General features: G+C 52.5%; 1 long non-coding RNA gene across 11 annotated transcripts in view; it reads right to left on the bottom strand.

The window, feature by feature from the left end:
- Nucleotides 1–15,109, bottom strand: part of LOC114484772 (uncharacterized) — a 151,986-nt gene that overhangs the window by 121,879 nt on the left and 14,998 nt on the right. For 9 of the 11 annotated variants that reach the window (XR_008619427.1, XR_003678048.2, XR_008619429.1 and 6 more), the window contains 2 exons: nucleotides 2,673–2,833; nucleotides 1–160 (listed from right to left, as the gene is read on the bottom strand). The exons of 1 other annotated variant lie outside the window; for it this stretch is intronic. This is a non-coding gene — a long non-coding RNA (uncharacterized lncRNA). The remainder of the gene's footprint in view (nucleotides 161–2,672; nucleotides 2,834–15,109) is intronic. One more of the 11 variants, XR_003678053.2, reaches the window with a different exon arrangement.

Raw genomic sequence — 15,109 nt, 5'->3', positions numbered from 1 at the left:
CTCCAAAAGCGCTGCTCCCTGGAGGAAGGCTCTGAACCCCATCCGAGCGTCTCGGTGGAGGGTCAGCATGGGGGGCGTGGCGGGGCCCAAAAAGGCGTGTGCCCTCCCTAGCGTGGGCGTGCAGTCCTAACCGGTGAGATCCTGGCGGCTTCAGCCTGCCCTGGAGAGAGAAATCGAGAAGAAAAGCAAACACATCCCACAAGAGCCAAAGCACCTTGCTCCAGACCAGGCTTCCCCACAGCGACGCTACTGTCGTCTGGGGCCGCGTCAATCTGTGTTGGGAGGCTGTCTTGTACACTGCAGGACACTGAGCAGAGTGCTGGCCCCCGCCCACGGGATGCGACCCCCTAGGTGTGGTCACCAAAACCGCCTCCTGCCACGGCCACTGTCCCCTGCAGTTGAGGACCACAGCTCCAGGAGCACTTAAGTCACGTTCAATTTTTTCTATTCAGCGACTTGCGTTTCTTCAAAACCACTTTTGTCTTATCAAATAGGGTGACTCACACCCCCCCACAGAAAGCCAGCTTCCAAGAGGTGCAGATGAATAAACATGCCAGGATGCGCCAAGGATCTTCAGTGGGCAGATCAGCGATGGGGGAGGGATGGTGGGAAGGGCCCCGGGGGTCTAAGAGCTCAGGGAGGTGGGACCTCCTCCACTCTGGTGGGCTCGTGGCTAGTGGCCCAAAGCGCCCTTGACTTGTGCCCTGGCCCCGCAGATTCCACGGGGAGGCCTGAGGCGGCTGGTAGCGGGGGTGGGTCCTGGGGGCGAAGGCGGCCTCTCTTCCTCAGACAGACACAAGATGAGGACTCATCCAGGCGAGATGTAAGCGCAGGACAGGCTGACAGACCCAAGGGGCTCTCGTCTGCCAGCTGCCAGCCCTGAGGGAGAAGGAACCACACGGACACCAGACACGGGGGCACACTTCCCATCTGAGGGTCCCTACCAGCCTGAGGGCCCTGCCACGTGCCCGGAGCCCAGAGCAGAGCCTGGGACCCACTGATGCCTGTCCAGCCACGAATAGTCGGGCCAGTGGCTGCGGAGGGAGGAGGAAGCAGAAAATTCGGGAAAGAAGAATAGACGCGTGTACACGTGTAACTGGCTCACTCCGCGGCGCACCTGGAGCTATCACTACACTGTTAATCAACTATACTTCGATATAAAATAAAAAGTTAAAAAAAGAAAATTCGGGGAAAATCTGCCCCAAAGAAAGAGAGCTCAAGTGTACTGCCGGTGAGGCAGGCCGGGGCTCAGACACGGGGCCTGGGAGCAGGGCGGGCGACCGGCCACCATGGAGTCAGGAGGACCTTCTACCTCCCGGCCGCTTGCTTGAGGCCACGACCCAAGACAGACGCCGGGCAGGCGCCCTCCCGCGGGTCATTCTTTTTCTGGAGGGTTCAGCCGGCCCACCTGCCACTGTCCAGAGAGCACAGCTCCGCGAGCCGCCCACACATCTCTTCCGATTCGCACCCACAGGACAGTACGTTTTTGTAAACCTGCAGGGGCAGCTCGAGGGTTTGAGACATTGGGGAACTTCAAAGCACAGCATCAGGCGTGAGAACGCGGTGGAGGGGCTTCAAATCGGCGACCGCCCAGCCGCTCAGCCCCAAAGCCAGGGTCAACACTTGGAAGGGAAGTCTCCTTCTTCCCCATCCATCCGTCATTCCTTCCTTTGTTCCTGCCTGATCCGCAGGCCTCCTGGCACCGCGGAGGAGCAGAGGCCCCGTGCTCAGCACCTGCACGATTCCCATCCATCCATCCATCCATCCATCCAACCCGAGCCGCCAGGGAGGAGGTCTGGACGCTCCAATGGGCGGCAACCCCGGGGCAGAGGAATTCCGCTTCCAAAGTCGGTCTATAAAATGCTGCTGGCCATTGGTGCCTTTTTCCTTCGAGGGGAAGCAGAATAGTTCCGAAAGCTGCCTCTGGGGTACAGGCCTTGCCAAGGGGGAGTCAGTGGGAGGGGAAATTAATGTTCCCTTGAAAATGATGAGTAACTTCGCACAGTCACCAGGGCCCAGTGAGGCCTGTGACACGAGCCACGTGGGCCCAGTCTCGGCCCTCCCTCCCTCCCTCCCTCCGTCCTGGCCTTTGTGAGGGTGTGGGACCCCGGGGGTGGGGTGGGGGCAGGGACCACGGGCCTGCGGGGAGGGGGCAGACGGGAAGGAGGAGGAGTCTGTGAAACTGGAGACTGCCAGAACGCGACTGCACGCTCAAAGTCTGATCAAAGGGCAAGGGCGGCCTCCCTGCTTTGGAATAAACTCTAAACACGTTAAGGGAACGTGGACGCCACCTCAGGCCTGAGGCCTCGGAGGCCAGAAAGGAGGCTAATCAGAAGCAACTTTTGGAAAGACGCCGGAATGTGTGGGTCGCAGGTCGGGGAGGCAAGGCTGGGGGCCCCTCCGGGGCACCTGGGAGCCCATGCCACTGGAAGGCTGGTGCAGACCTTGTCCAGGATGCTATCGTTAAACTTGAACCTTGAACCACGCCCTTTCACCACCATCTGCCTGCCCTCCCCACCCCCACGGGTCCGGATCATTCTGGACGAACCCTCTCCTCTTGAGGTCCATAGGCTCCAGGACACACCAGCCACTAGCCAGAGTCCCCGTGTCACCTAGTAGAGCCCCTCCTCTGGGGCCCACGGAACAACCACTTCCATGTGTCACCTCGTTACCTCTTTTCGAGTCACCAGCTGAAAGTCCCAGGAGGGCAGGACCCAGTCCGTCCTATTCGCCCCGCACCTGGAACAGTGGCTGCTTCTTAGCGGGGGCTCAGGAGATGTTCACGGAACTGCCATCTCCTGGAGCTGCCTTGACGACGACCAAAGACTGGCGGCTGAAAACAACAGAAATGTATTCTCTCACCGGTCAGGAGGCCAGAAGTCCAAAGTCACCGCATCGCAGAGCTGGCTCCTGCAGGAGGCCCCGCGGGGAGTCCGCTCCAGGCGTCTCCCCGGGCTCCCTGGCTTCCAGCAGCCTCGGCGTCTCCTGCAGCGGCACCGAGCCAGCCTCTGCCTGCGTTCTCCCCGCTGTCCTCCGCGCGGAGTCCCCTCCGCGCGTCTTCACCCAAACCTCCCGCTCCTTCTTCCTTGAAGGGCACCCGTCGTTGGCTTCAGGGCCTCCCCGCTCCAGCGCGCCCGCATGCGAACTGATTTCCATCGACAGAGACCCGACTTGGGACTGAGGCCGCGTTCACAGGTCCCGGGCGGAGACTTCAACACACCCTTTGGCGGGTGCAGCTCAACCCGGCACAGTACCGACCGAACAAAGGAAGGACAAACAGCCCCAGGCCGGGAAGGAATCGTCTCCCTCAGCTCTGCCAAGGCGTGCGGCGGCGAGCGCGTCCCGCACCGAGAAAGGTGAGCGACCGAGTCCAGGTGCCGGCAGCGGTGCCCGCGACGAAGGCTGCCCCGCCGTCCAGTGCCCGCAGCTGGGATTCCGAGCATGGAAGCTGAGTCCCAGTCAGGAGTCATAACTGCATCCCCAACACACACACCAAAAGCCACAGCTGAGGGAATACACACGTGGGGTAGGACACGTGTGCGAGTGTGGGGTGCGGCGTACGGGGGATGGGGGGCGCGGTGTGCACGTGCAGGCGTGACAGCTGAAGCTCTGCCTCCCTCCGGCCACCCTGGGGGACGTTGTAGTCAGTGGGCTTGATGTGCCTCATGAGATAAAGCACGTTTGTCAGAAACCGCGAAAGCCTCCCCCATACGGGTCGGGAGGAGGAGCTCTCTTTTCGGGCTCCGTCAGTGATAAACGAGAGGCGTGCCAGTCAGCTCGGGCTGCTATAGCCAAGCGCCGCAGGAGGGGTGGCTTCAACCACAGAAATTGACTTCTCACTGTTCTGAGGCCGGAATCCCAAGATCAAGGTGCCATCGGGGGTGGCTTCTGGTGAGGCCTCTCCTCCCGGCACAGAGAAGGCCGCCTGCTGCCTGGGTTCCGACGGCCTTTCTTCTGTGTGCAGAGAGAGGTCTCCGGCATCTCCTCCCCTTCTGACGACCTCGTTCGGCCTCGATCACCTTCCTAGAGCCTCCACCTCCCCAATACACTGGTGGTTAGAGCCCCAACATACGAATCTGGGGGCAGACAATTCAGTCCATGACAAGAAGTAACCCGAGGAGACGGAGGTCGATGGCACGTCTCTACCTAAGAGGGCGCAGCACCGGGGAGGAAGGGCACCTGGAGGCGCTGAAAGACGCCGGAGCGCGGCACACCCTTCCCAGGAGGCCGGGGTCCGAGGAAGGAGGTGTGGTCGGCTCCTGAGGGGCTCCGGGGAACCTCCAGTGAGGCTGGGAAGTGTGGCCCCTGGACCGACACGGGAAACCCGGGCTTCCTGGCGCCCGGGCAGGGAGCGAGTGCCCGCCACAGGGGTGTGAAGAGTGAGTGTCCGAGAGGGACAGGCCAGCCCAGCCTCCCTCACGGGACCCCTGGGGGCCTCGGGACCACGCGCCCAGGGGGCTGGGGGGGGGCCCTGGGGGATCGCACACAGATTCAGGAAGCCCGGAGTTGAGGGATCTCCAGGTGAGGTGTGGCGACCAGAGGGCCTGATGCCACCTGCCCTGAGATGACTATCCCTCGCTCGGCAAAGTCGGGAGATGTCAGAGGAGCCTGGGTTCCGCCGAGCGCTCACACCAGACACGAGCCATCCGCCATTCTCCCGTGCTTTCCCCAAGCACTCCCCGGGGGCCAGGCCACGTCAGCTTCCAGGTCCTCTAGACTGTTCTTCACGCCACACGGGAGCAGCCAGCTAAGGAGGGCCACTGCCCCTCGGAGGCCCAGTGACGGTGAAGGGGACCCCTCCCCTTTGCTGCCCTCCCCAAGAGGGAGCCAGGCACGGGAGAAGGGCCCAGGCTCTGTGTCTCAGGTGCCACAGCCTCCCAGCGCCTCAACTCCGTCACCTGCGGGGAGGTGTTGGCGCTTCTCTCAGGAAAGGTGCCCCACGTGGCATTCAGCCCGTGAAGTCGGCCTGCCCACCATCTCTCCCCACGGTGCTGCCCGCGGCATCTGAAGGGGCATCCCCGAAGCAGCCCACCCCCAGAGGGCGCCCCACGGTCCCCGAACCTCTGTTCAACGAGGGCTGGCGTCTGCGGCCCTGCTTCTCAGCTCCTCCGCTCAGAGGAGGTGGTGAGGAACCCGCTCACTGCATGCGGAGCAGGTTAATTTGCCGCCAGGACTTCCCAGTCACTGAGAGTGAAATAACTGCAGCCACGTGGTGTTTGCTTACAGAGCGTTTCACTCATGTTTCAGTGAGTGCCTTCTTTTTAACTCAGCGACTGAACCACCGTCCACCAGGTCCTCTTCTTCAGTTACTGCTGTTTCCTGATCCCTGAGCACAGTTTGGATTCCGTTAGATGGTGTCAGGTAGAGGGCAAGCGGCTTTCAGTGTTGAGTTAGGCTTAAAGAAGATGGTCCACCACGTGTTAGCTATGGAAACTCCATCCACCACTTTACCCCTCTAAGCCTCAGTGTCCCCCATCTGTAAAGTAGGGACAATAGCTCTACTACTTCACAGGACAACAATGAAAATCTAATTTTAAAACCATCTGATAAAATGCAAGCTGCTAATAAAACAAGCGGTCTGGCATTGTTTCATCAATCTGCTTCTGGCATGACAGAATAGGTTGTATCAGACCAGACTCGCTGCCAAAATAACAAGGAAAACTGGATAAAACACAACGATCCCAAGAAGAAGGGAACTGACTGAGATGAGCCTGACATTAAGTGCTGCTTCCAGCCTCCAGGTATTTGGAAATTCCTAAGCAGCATGGACTTAAGAGGGCTAAAAGTCAAGCAGAAGCAAGTGCTCGGACGGCGAGTCCGACAGCCCCGAGAAGGAGGCCGAGCTCACGCCCTACCCGCGCGCGGACAGCTACGAGCGAGAGGAGGACATCGACCAGATCGTGGCCGAGGTCAAGCAGAGCACGAGCTCGCAGAGCCTCGACGAGGCGGCCGACAACACGCCCGAGGCCGAGCGGGACGTGGAGCGCGCTCCCACCCCAGGCGGGGGCCGCCCAGGCAGCCCCAGGCCGCAGGCGCCAAGGGGGCAGCAGGCGGCTGCTGGCAGAGAGGCAGTGCGGCGGTACGGCAAGGAGAAGAGGGATGCCATCTCGCTGGCCACCGAGGAGGTGAAAACCAGGGCCATACGTTCGCCTTATACCCCCGACGAGCCCAGAGAGCCCATCTGGGTCACGCGCCAGGACATTAGTCCCACCAGGGATTGTGGCGACCAGAGGCCGGTGGATGGAGATTCCCCGTCTCCCAGCAGGTCCTCACCCATGGGCGCAGTCTTCGAGCACATCCCTTCATCTCAGTGACCCCACGGAAGCCTCCACAAATAAAGAGTCAAGAAAAAGCTTGGCTTCGTTCCCAACCTACGTCGAAGTTCCCGGACCTTGTGACCCTGAGGACTTGATCGATGGAATCATTTTTGTTGCCCATCATCTTGGCTCCACCCAGCTGCTCTCAGACAAAACTCCCTCCAAAAACGTGCGCGTGATGCCGGCCCAGGAAGCAGTAAGCAGGATCAAGAGATGCATCTTATCCTGCGACTCCCAACAAAACAACTCCCTGACATGTATCAAGATGACCTTCCTGCCCTCCGTGTCTTTCAGACTCAATAATGCTGCTGGCAGAACATCAGGTTCCTGTTGAGCTGCCCAGCCAAGCTTGGCCTGATTCTTTTCCACTGTCTCCGTTATCATAAAGAGGTGACATTAATACCCACAGATGTCCCCACAGCCTTCTCCATCTTAATTTAGGATCTCCCGGGCACAACGTTCAAAACAAGAACGCACAAACCTCTCTGAGAGAACAAGCTGCTTTTCAGGCACTGTCCTGCCTTATTTCATACAGAGCAGAGAACTTTAAAAACACAGTCTTTAGGGACAAAGCTCTGACCCCTCCTATCCCACAGTTACCAAACACGTTATGATTTTGTTACATTCACATTTGCTAAGTAAACCCCCAGGGTGCCAGATGTTAAGCAAAACACCACAAGAGAAATTGAGATAGAGAAGTTTATGACTCACAGGTCCTGGAGGAAGTACCTGCACACCTGGAGGGGCCACGTGGGGAGGTCAAGGCAGGACCTGGGCACGAGCCTTTCTTTATTGGGGTCTGTGGGTGGAATGCTTTGAGGTTCCCAGACTAAGGCCGGATTTTTCACTTCAAACCAAAATGGGGCTTTGGTGAGCTCCACGGGGGTCTTACCTAAGGGCCACCACGGGGAAGGCCCTGGGAGGCAGGTGGACACTTGTTCACAAGGGCCGTTGAGGGGTCCTTTCAGGAACTTACATCTGCACCTGATCCTGCGGGCTGCTCCACACAGCACTGCTTGCATGAAAGAGCCAATGTCAGTTTAAGGCCCACGCGGGCTGCTTGGCCAAACAAAACGGACCCTGACGCAGTAATACCGTGGAGTAACTTAGCTGAACTCTTAACCCAGCACTTAGTTTTCCCAGGTTAATGGTACTGTTAGCTCCCCCAGGGTCAATGGGCGTGCAAGGACCTGGCGTGGTTCTCTGACAGACGGGGACCACCTGTCAGAGAACCACGTGTTTGGAAATGGTGGGGGGGTGCTTTTGTGTTGTCACAGTGTCTGGGACATTTATATTGGCATTAGTGGCCAGAACAAGAGACACGTGACATTGTGTAATGTCCAGAACGGAGCCACATGACAAAGATTTATCTCCTGCAGAATGCCAGATGTTCCCTGTCAAGGAACACTACCACGGCCCATTCAAATGAATCCTCCAGAAGAAAGCAACAGTCCACCCCCAAATAGTACTGAAGACCCCTGAGACCAAAACCTGCATGTTGCTTTTAGATGAGTTTTTCCTAGGTTCTGTTTATTGGCCTCCTGACAGGTACCCTTGACTCCTATAGCTAGAGTCTCTCTGTCTCTCCCCTGCCCCGTGACACGTATGTGTACTCAGTGACCTTGAGGGGAGAGCAGGAACAGACACATCACCTGAACATAGAGCAGCGCTTAGGGAAGACACGGCAACCCAGTACCAGATCCTGCCCAGTGCCAAGTGCTCTGTGCACTTTCTGATTTCCACAGTGGTTTCTGAGAGTGTTTTTTTCCCTTATTTAAAGTGCAGCTCCCTGATGAAAAACCGGAGAGCCTACTTTGAATCTTCAAAGGATTGGTATCCAGAAGTTCCACAGGTCATTTGAACAAAAAATTAGATGGCTTTGTCGATCAGAACAGGCAAGACAGAGGCTCTCTGATTATAAGTCCATTTTAGACCTGTCTAGAGCAGAGAAAGCATTTGGAAAATGTATATTTATTTTTACAGCAAATTACTCTAGTGTGAGGAATTCATTATAGAGTAGTAAGATTAAATGGTTGCGTTTCATTTATAAGTATCGTTTCACAATGTGCTTCTTGCATCTGAAGGAACTGTTGCCTAACGTGAAATATTTTCTGCCTCATGAAAAAAAAAAAGTCAAGCAGAAAGTGGGTACTACGAGTGAGAGAAGTTAAGCAGAGTTTCATCAGCCTTACAGGGATAAGGGGAAAAAAACCCTGAGGTTCAAGGCTACCAAGTCAGCCAAAACCTGAGGACTCAGGAGACCGCGGAAATGCTCAGAAGTGAGCCCAACACTGCATCACTTATCTCCCCAAAGTGATTGCTAATTTGCAGACAGTACCCCAGAGGCTGACCAGCCCTGGAGAAAACAAAAGTTGAGAGTCTGAAAAGCCAAGGAGAGCTTTGGGCACTCTCACTATGCTGTGGAGTAACTGGAGTTCAGGAGGCACGGAGGAGCGTCACCCATGAATATGGATGATCCAGCAACATACTTCACTTTACAAAAACTGAAAATTGCCTCAAATCAGCTTATTACCCGATTGTATTAAATTAGTCTGCCCCAAATTTAACTGCCTGTCATAAGCAAAAGTAAACTCTCTCTGGAGGACGATAACATCATTCAGAGCCACAACAATTTATGATCAAAATGTCCAACATTCATTCAAAAATTACTAGACACACTGGACATGGGACCAAGAGAAAAAAGTCACAAGAGAATAATATTGTGAAAAAATTCAAGTGTCTGTCAACAGTAGAATAAAATGTAGTATATTCATATAATGAATTGCTACATAGTAATTTTTTAAAAACAAACTATTACTACACAAAAAAGCATGATGTATCTCAGACACAATGTTGAGTAAACATGTCAGATACAAGACAGTACATACTATGGGATCCATTTATAGGAAATGCATAAATAGATGAAACTATGCCATGATGACAGAGGTCAAAAAATTGGCTGTCTTTGAGGGAAATATCAAATGCAAGGGACATAAGGGAGAGTTTGGGGTGTTAAGCACTTTAAATGTCCTGATACAGGTGATAACTGTTTGGATATGGAGATAGATATAGATATAGGTGTATGTGTGTGACAATTCATCAGGCTAAATAAACACTTAGGTAACTTTACAGTCAGCCCTCCGTATCCATGGTTCCACATCCAAGGAGCCAACCAACCACAGATCGTGTAGTACTATTATAAATATTTAGTGAAAAAAAGATTAGTGTGTAAGTGGACCTGTGCAATTCAAACCTGTACTCTTCAACTGTATATGACTTTAAAAGCAGATCATACACAGCTGAAGAGAGAATTAGAGAATTAAAAGACAAGTCAGTAGAAGTTAAATACAGAAAGAAATATGTAGGTGAAAAATACAGAAAATCATTTGAGAGAAATTTGGAACAAGGAACATTTGACATGTGAACAAAGGAAAAATAACAAGGTGGTAGGTAGATTTAAGCCCAGATATATCAGTAATTACAATGTAAATTTAAATATACCAATTAAAAGACAAATCATCAGATTGGATAAAAATACAAAGTTCAACTCTATGACACTTATAAGAGACACACCTAAAACATAAGGATACAGAGAATGTGAAAGTAAAAGCATTTTTTAAAAAGATATACCATGCAAACACTAATCAAAGAAACGTCAGTGATGTTATACTTCTATCAAATTAAGTTCAAAAGCAATAAGCATTAATAAAGAGATATTTTATAATAATAAAAGCGTCAATCCACCAAGGAGACATGACAATTCCAACTGTCATGCACCTAATAATATAGGCTTAAAATGTATAAAGCAAATATCTACACAAATAGAAGTAAAAACAGATGCAACTGCAATCAAAATGGATTATTTTAACAAACATCTATGGATAGAATGGATAGAATAAGAAGCCAGAAATATCAATAAATATACAGAAGATTTGATCAACATGTTGAAATCTCACCAATTGCAAAGAATTAAAAACATACAGATCATATTCTCTGCTTTCTGACTACAGTGGAATTAAGCTACCATTGGGGAAAATTTTTTAATTCCAATACTCTTTTAAATAACCTATGAGTCAAAAAGAATTAATAATGGAAATTAGAAATATTTTGAAATTAATGCAAATGAAAATATAACAACAAAATTTATGAGACTAAAGCTAAAGCCATACTCAGAGGGAAATTTTATAACTTTAAGTGCACATAAAAGAAAAGAAAGGCTAAAAATAAATTATCAAAGTCTCCATTTCAAGAAATTTACGAAGAACAGCAAACTAAACCCAAAGAAGGAAGAGAAACAAAGCTTAGAGGCTTATCTAGAAGAGATGTGTGAATGTAGCTTCTGTCTAATGGGGTAAACCCCAATGAGATTCACATGTAACCCAAAATTAAATTAGAAAAATCACTGCCAGCCTAAACTGAACACAATTAAATTAGAAAAAACACTGCCAGCCTAAACTGAAAGGGACAGAGGTAGCCCTAAATTAAAGGAGCCAGTTTGACCCCAAAAATTCTACTGGCAGGTATAAGGCCGTGAAAACCACTCCACTGCAAGCATGCATAATCCTTCACAAAAAAGGAAGGATGACTCAGAGGGTGGAATCAAGAGGCCAAACACTACGAAGAATCATTTCCAGGCCTTGAAACCTAATCAGGGAACTGCAACTTGTGTCCAACTGGACGTTAGAATTGCTATGGACCAGGGACTCCTTTATGCCTTCCATTTCCCCATTTTTAAAGAGAAATACTGGGGCTTCCGTGGTGGCGCAGTGATCAAGAATCTGCCTGCCAATGCAGGGGACACGGGTTCAAGCCCTGGTCTGGGAAGATCCCACATGCTGCGGAGCAACTAAGCCTGTGCGCCACAACTACTGAGCCTGCACTCTAGAGCCCACGAGCCACAACTACTGGGCCCACACGCCACAACTACTGAAGCCCGCATGCCTAGAGCCCGCGCTCTGCGACAAGAGAAGCCACCTCTATGAGAAGCCCATGCACCGCAATGAAGAGTAGCCCCCACTCGCCACAACTAAAGCAAGTTCACGCACAGCAACGAAGACACAACACAGCCAAAAATAAAAATAAATAAAACAAATAAATTTATTTTTTTTAAATAAGAGGAATATCTACAGTGGTAGGTGATCTTATGCCTATCTGACCATTGCATGTTAGGTATAGGAAGCAGGTAAATTTCTCTTAATTTTCATGGATCCAAAGATGGAAAGGAACTGTACGCCCAAGGAGCTGTTCTTCAGGAACTGTATTTGAAGAGCCTCAAAGAGGGGCAGCAAACTTGGAGGAGTTGAACCATGCATGGGAGGAGAAGGGTAAGGTGGGTATAGCTGGAGGAGGCTGAGGGGTTGAGAAAGATTGGAGGGGGGTGATAATTCAAAGAGACCTGAGCCTACCATCAAGGGTTGGGAAAGTCTACTCTGCCTCTCAAGGGAGGAACTGGAATGCTGCCTGGTAACTGGTGTGGATACAAGAAAGGGTGAAAAGGCAGGGCCAGGCTTCAGCTGAGCTCCGTATCAGTGCTTCCAAGTAACCTAGCCCACATTTTTCACTGGAACGTCTCAAAGGTACCTCAAATTCGATATTTCCAAGACCCAACCTCGTCTGGTTGCTTCCATCTCAGTGAATAACAAGACTCTACCTGGCTGCATACAGCAGAAATCTAGGGGGTACCTTCCTCTTCCTCATCATTATCCAATCAGCCACCAAGATCAGAAGCTCCTACCTCCTTAGCAATCCTAAGACCTGCTCACTTCTCTCCATCCTCCACCACCCTCCCGCCAACCACCACGGCAGTCCAGGCCGCCAGGATCAAAGCTGGCCTCGGGAAAGAGCCAAAGCGTCCTGCCCTGGCCGTCAAGGCTGGCTCCCACAGCCAGTGTGCTCTTTTCAAAACGCAAGGCCCCTTGCGACTTTCCCTGCTTCAGCCATTAAGTGGCTTCTCAAGGCTCTTGGGATGAGGATCAGAGTGCTACCCTGGCCCAGCAGGTGCTCCATGGTCTCCACCTGCAACTGGAGGGGCTGAGGGGAGGCAGGCAGCAGGCTGGAAGGAGGGAGGAACAAGGTCGCTGGGTGCCCTTCCAGCCCGGGCCTCTGCACAAGCTCCCCGCTCCCTCCGTGCTCAGACCGGACCCCTGTCGACGAAGAATTAATCAGCCGATCTAAGAAAGAACTGGTGGGCTTCCCTCGTGGCGCAGTGGTTGAGAGTCCGCCTGCCGATGCAGGGGACGCGGGTTCGTGCCCCAGTCCGGGAGGATCCCACACGCCGCGGAGCGGCTGGGCCCGTGAGCCGTGGCCGCTGGGCCTGCGCGTCCGGAGCCTGTGCCCCGCAACGGGAGAGGCCACAACAGTGAGAGGCCCGCGTACCGAAAAAAGAACTGAAAATTTTTATTTGAGCCAAATTTGAGAATTATAACCTGGGAAGAGCATCTCAAAAAGCTCTGAGAACTGTTCCACCCACTGGAAGTCAAGGCACAGTTACATATGTTTTTTGAGACAGAGGGCTGTACTTCGAATGACGTATCGTTGACAGTTTACATAATCCAGATCTAAGTGTCATCCTGGTGGGCCATCTGACCCCATAAGATCAAGAAGGAGTGTTATCTTTTAAGGAGCTGTCTTGCTGATGCTGGGAGAATGCTCCTCCCTGTGGCTGAGTGGGTATTCGTGCCAAGGGAGGAGGTCTGGTCCATGCATAATGCAGACACACAGAGCACAGTGGGGGAGAAGTGAGACCAAAAGGCAGAGAAGATTTTTGATGTTTAAATGTTTCTTGCCTTGCCAGAAAAGATGAATTTTATTTCACACTCCTCTCCTAACAAACTCCTCCCTAACCTCAGATTTCTGCAAGGTGCAGCGTCGTGCGGGGAGCCCTTTCACACACACACACACACACACACACACACACACACACACACACACACACAAACGCAGGGCTCTAACGCATGCCTGATTAAGCGTCGTGCGGGGAGCCCCCTCACACACACACACACACACACACACACACACACACACACACACACAAACGCAGGGCTCTAACGCATGCCTGATTAAACAGTGCTCCTTTCCTCAGCATCCCTTGTTCGGGTTCATTTAAGCTCTAAAATAAGCCTAAGCTGTGGACAACACGCGTGCTCAAGAAGAGACACAGGCCCAGGGAACTGAAGCAAAATGGCCAAGGTCACAGAGCTGGGGACAGTTCCCTCCCGCTGAAGAAACAGCAGGGTCAGTTCACGTCTGATTAATGGAGGGAAAAAGCCTATCAGGAAAGTACATCTTACCTGGAAAATTATGCTACTAAGAACAAGCAGAGAAGTAAAATGCTGTGATAGGGGTTCCTCACTCTTAAATGCCTTTCTTTCTCTCTTTTTCTTTCTCTTTCTCCCCACTGTTCTCCTCCTTCCCTGCATTCAGTAGCTGACCTGTCTCCCTTTAAATACTTCCCAAGGAAGCAGCCTGAACAGTCTTTCCCACAGATTTGAAAATTCCCTGCAATAAAAATGTCAAGGGTGAAATGAGACAAGGCATTTTCTCAGCCCTACATCAGGCCAGATTACATATTAAAGGACCAATATCTGAACAATAAAACTCAGCATAAAAGCCCCCTTCAACTTGCTGGAACCCTGGCTGAGGTCTGGGTTAAACGGAGAGGACGATGGAGCTAAGGCTGCCATTCTTCAGGGTTTTTCTCTGTACACGGGCCCAACTCTGCTTGGCCCGTCCGCCAGGCCCCTCCCCTCCCCACACCTCGCTCCCCGGCCAGAGTGATTCAGCCCTGGAGAGGCTCTGACGAACTGGGGCGCGGGGAGGGGTGACTGATTACTGAGAAACTCTTTCTTCTTGCCAGAAGGAAAAGCCTGCATAGTGTCTACTCAGAGCCCCTCCAGCAGAGGACAGGTACCCTGGGGGCCGGATGTCCTGGGGATCTAGAAGCCGCAGCTCTGCACTAGGTACAATGTACCTGCTGAGTTCAGTGAAGGACTGTGGCCACAAACACCCCAAACAGACCGGCTCCGGCTGCGGCAGCACAGCCACCCTGGGAAGCCGGGTGGCATCGGGCCCGTCCCCGCACATCTCCCCCCCGGGACAGGCGGGTGACTGGCCCTCCTCAGCGCCCCGTCTCTTTCATCAGGGCAGCACTCACTCCTGCTTCCCACGGATGGCTCTTTGTCTCTTAACTTTCTCATTTAGGGGAAAGGACACAAAGGCTCCTCTGCCCAAAGTATGTGAAAACCCTCCTTCCGTCCAAACACCAATTTGCACTTTCTTCTTCCATCGATGAGGCACTTTCTTTCCCGGACTATTGTCATGCTAGAAAGAGGAGAGGGTTGCCCGAGAGGCTCTGACTGCTGGGCACCGGCTCTGGGTCTGTGAAACCCCTCGGGAACGCTGCATCCTCTCTGCGCCTGTGCAGGACAGAGTCAGGGCCCAGCCCGGAGGGCCAGGTACAAGCCCTACCCAGGCCACCTCCCATCCCCAAGATGCCCCGTGACAGGACAGTGTCACAGCTGGATGACATGCCGATTTAGACTTTAAGGGCCTTTGGGGGAAAATGCTAACTGTTTCTAGAGTCAAACCAGACATGTGCAGTGACCCTGTGAAGTGCTGACCCCCACGATTTCATGCTGTTCCGTTACTCGTGAAAACTGGAGTCAATCTCCCAAACTCCCCATGTTCTAATTGCCAGAGTAAATTCAATTTCCCCACTTCTGTGAGCCTTCCCTAATTCTGATTTTTGCCATCACAGACAAGAACGGGGAACGCCAAAGACGCTTAGAGTCGTT

The sequence above is a fragment of the Physeter macrocephalus genome, chromosome 2, assembly GCF_002837175.3.
Source record: "Physeter macrocephalus isolate SW-GA chromosome 2, ASM283717v5, whole genome shotgun sequence".
Classification (NCBI taxonomy): domain Eukaryota; kingdom Metazoa; phylum Chordata; class Mammalia; order Artiodactyla; family Physeteridae; genus Physeter; species Physeter macrocephalus.
This window is presented reverse-complemented; position numbering and strand designations above follow the sequence as displayed.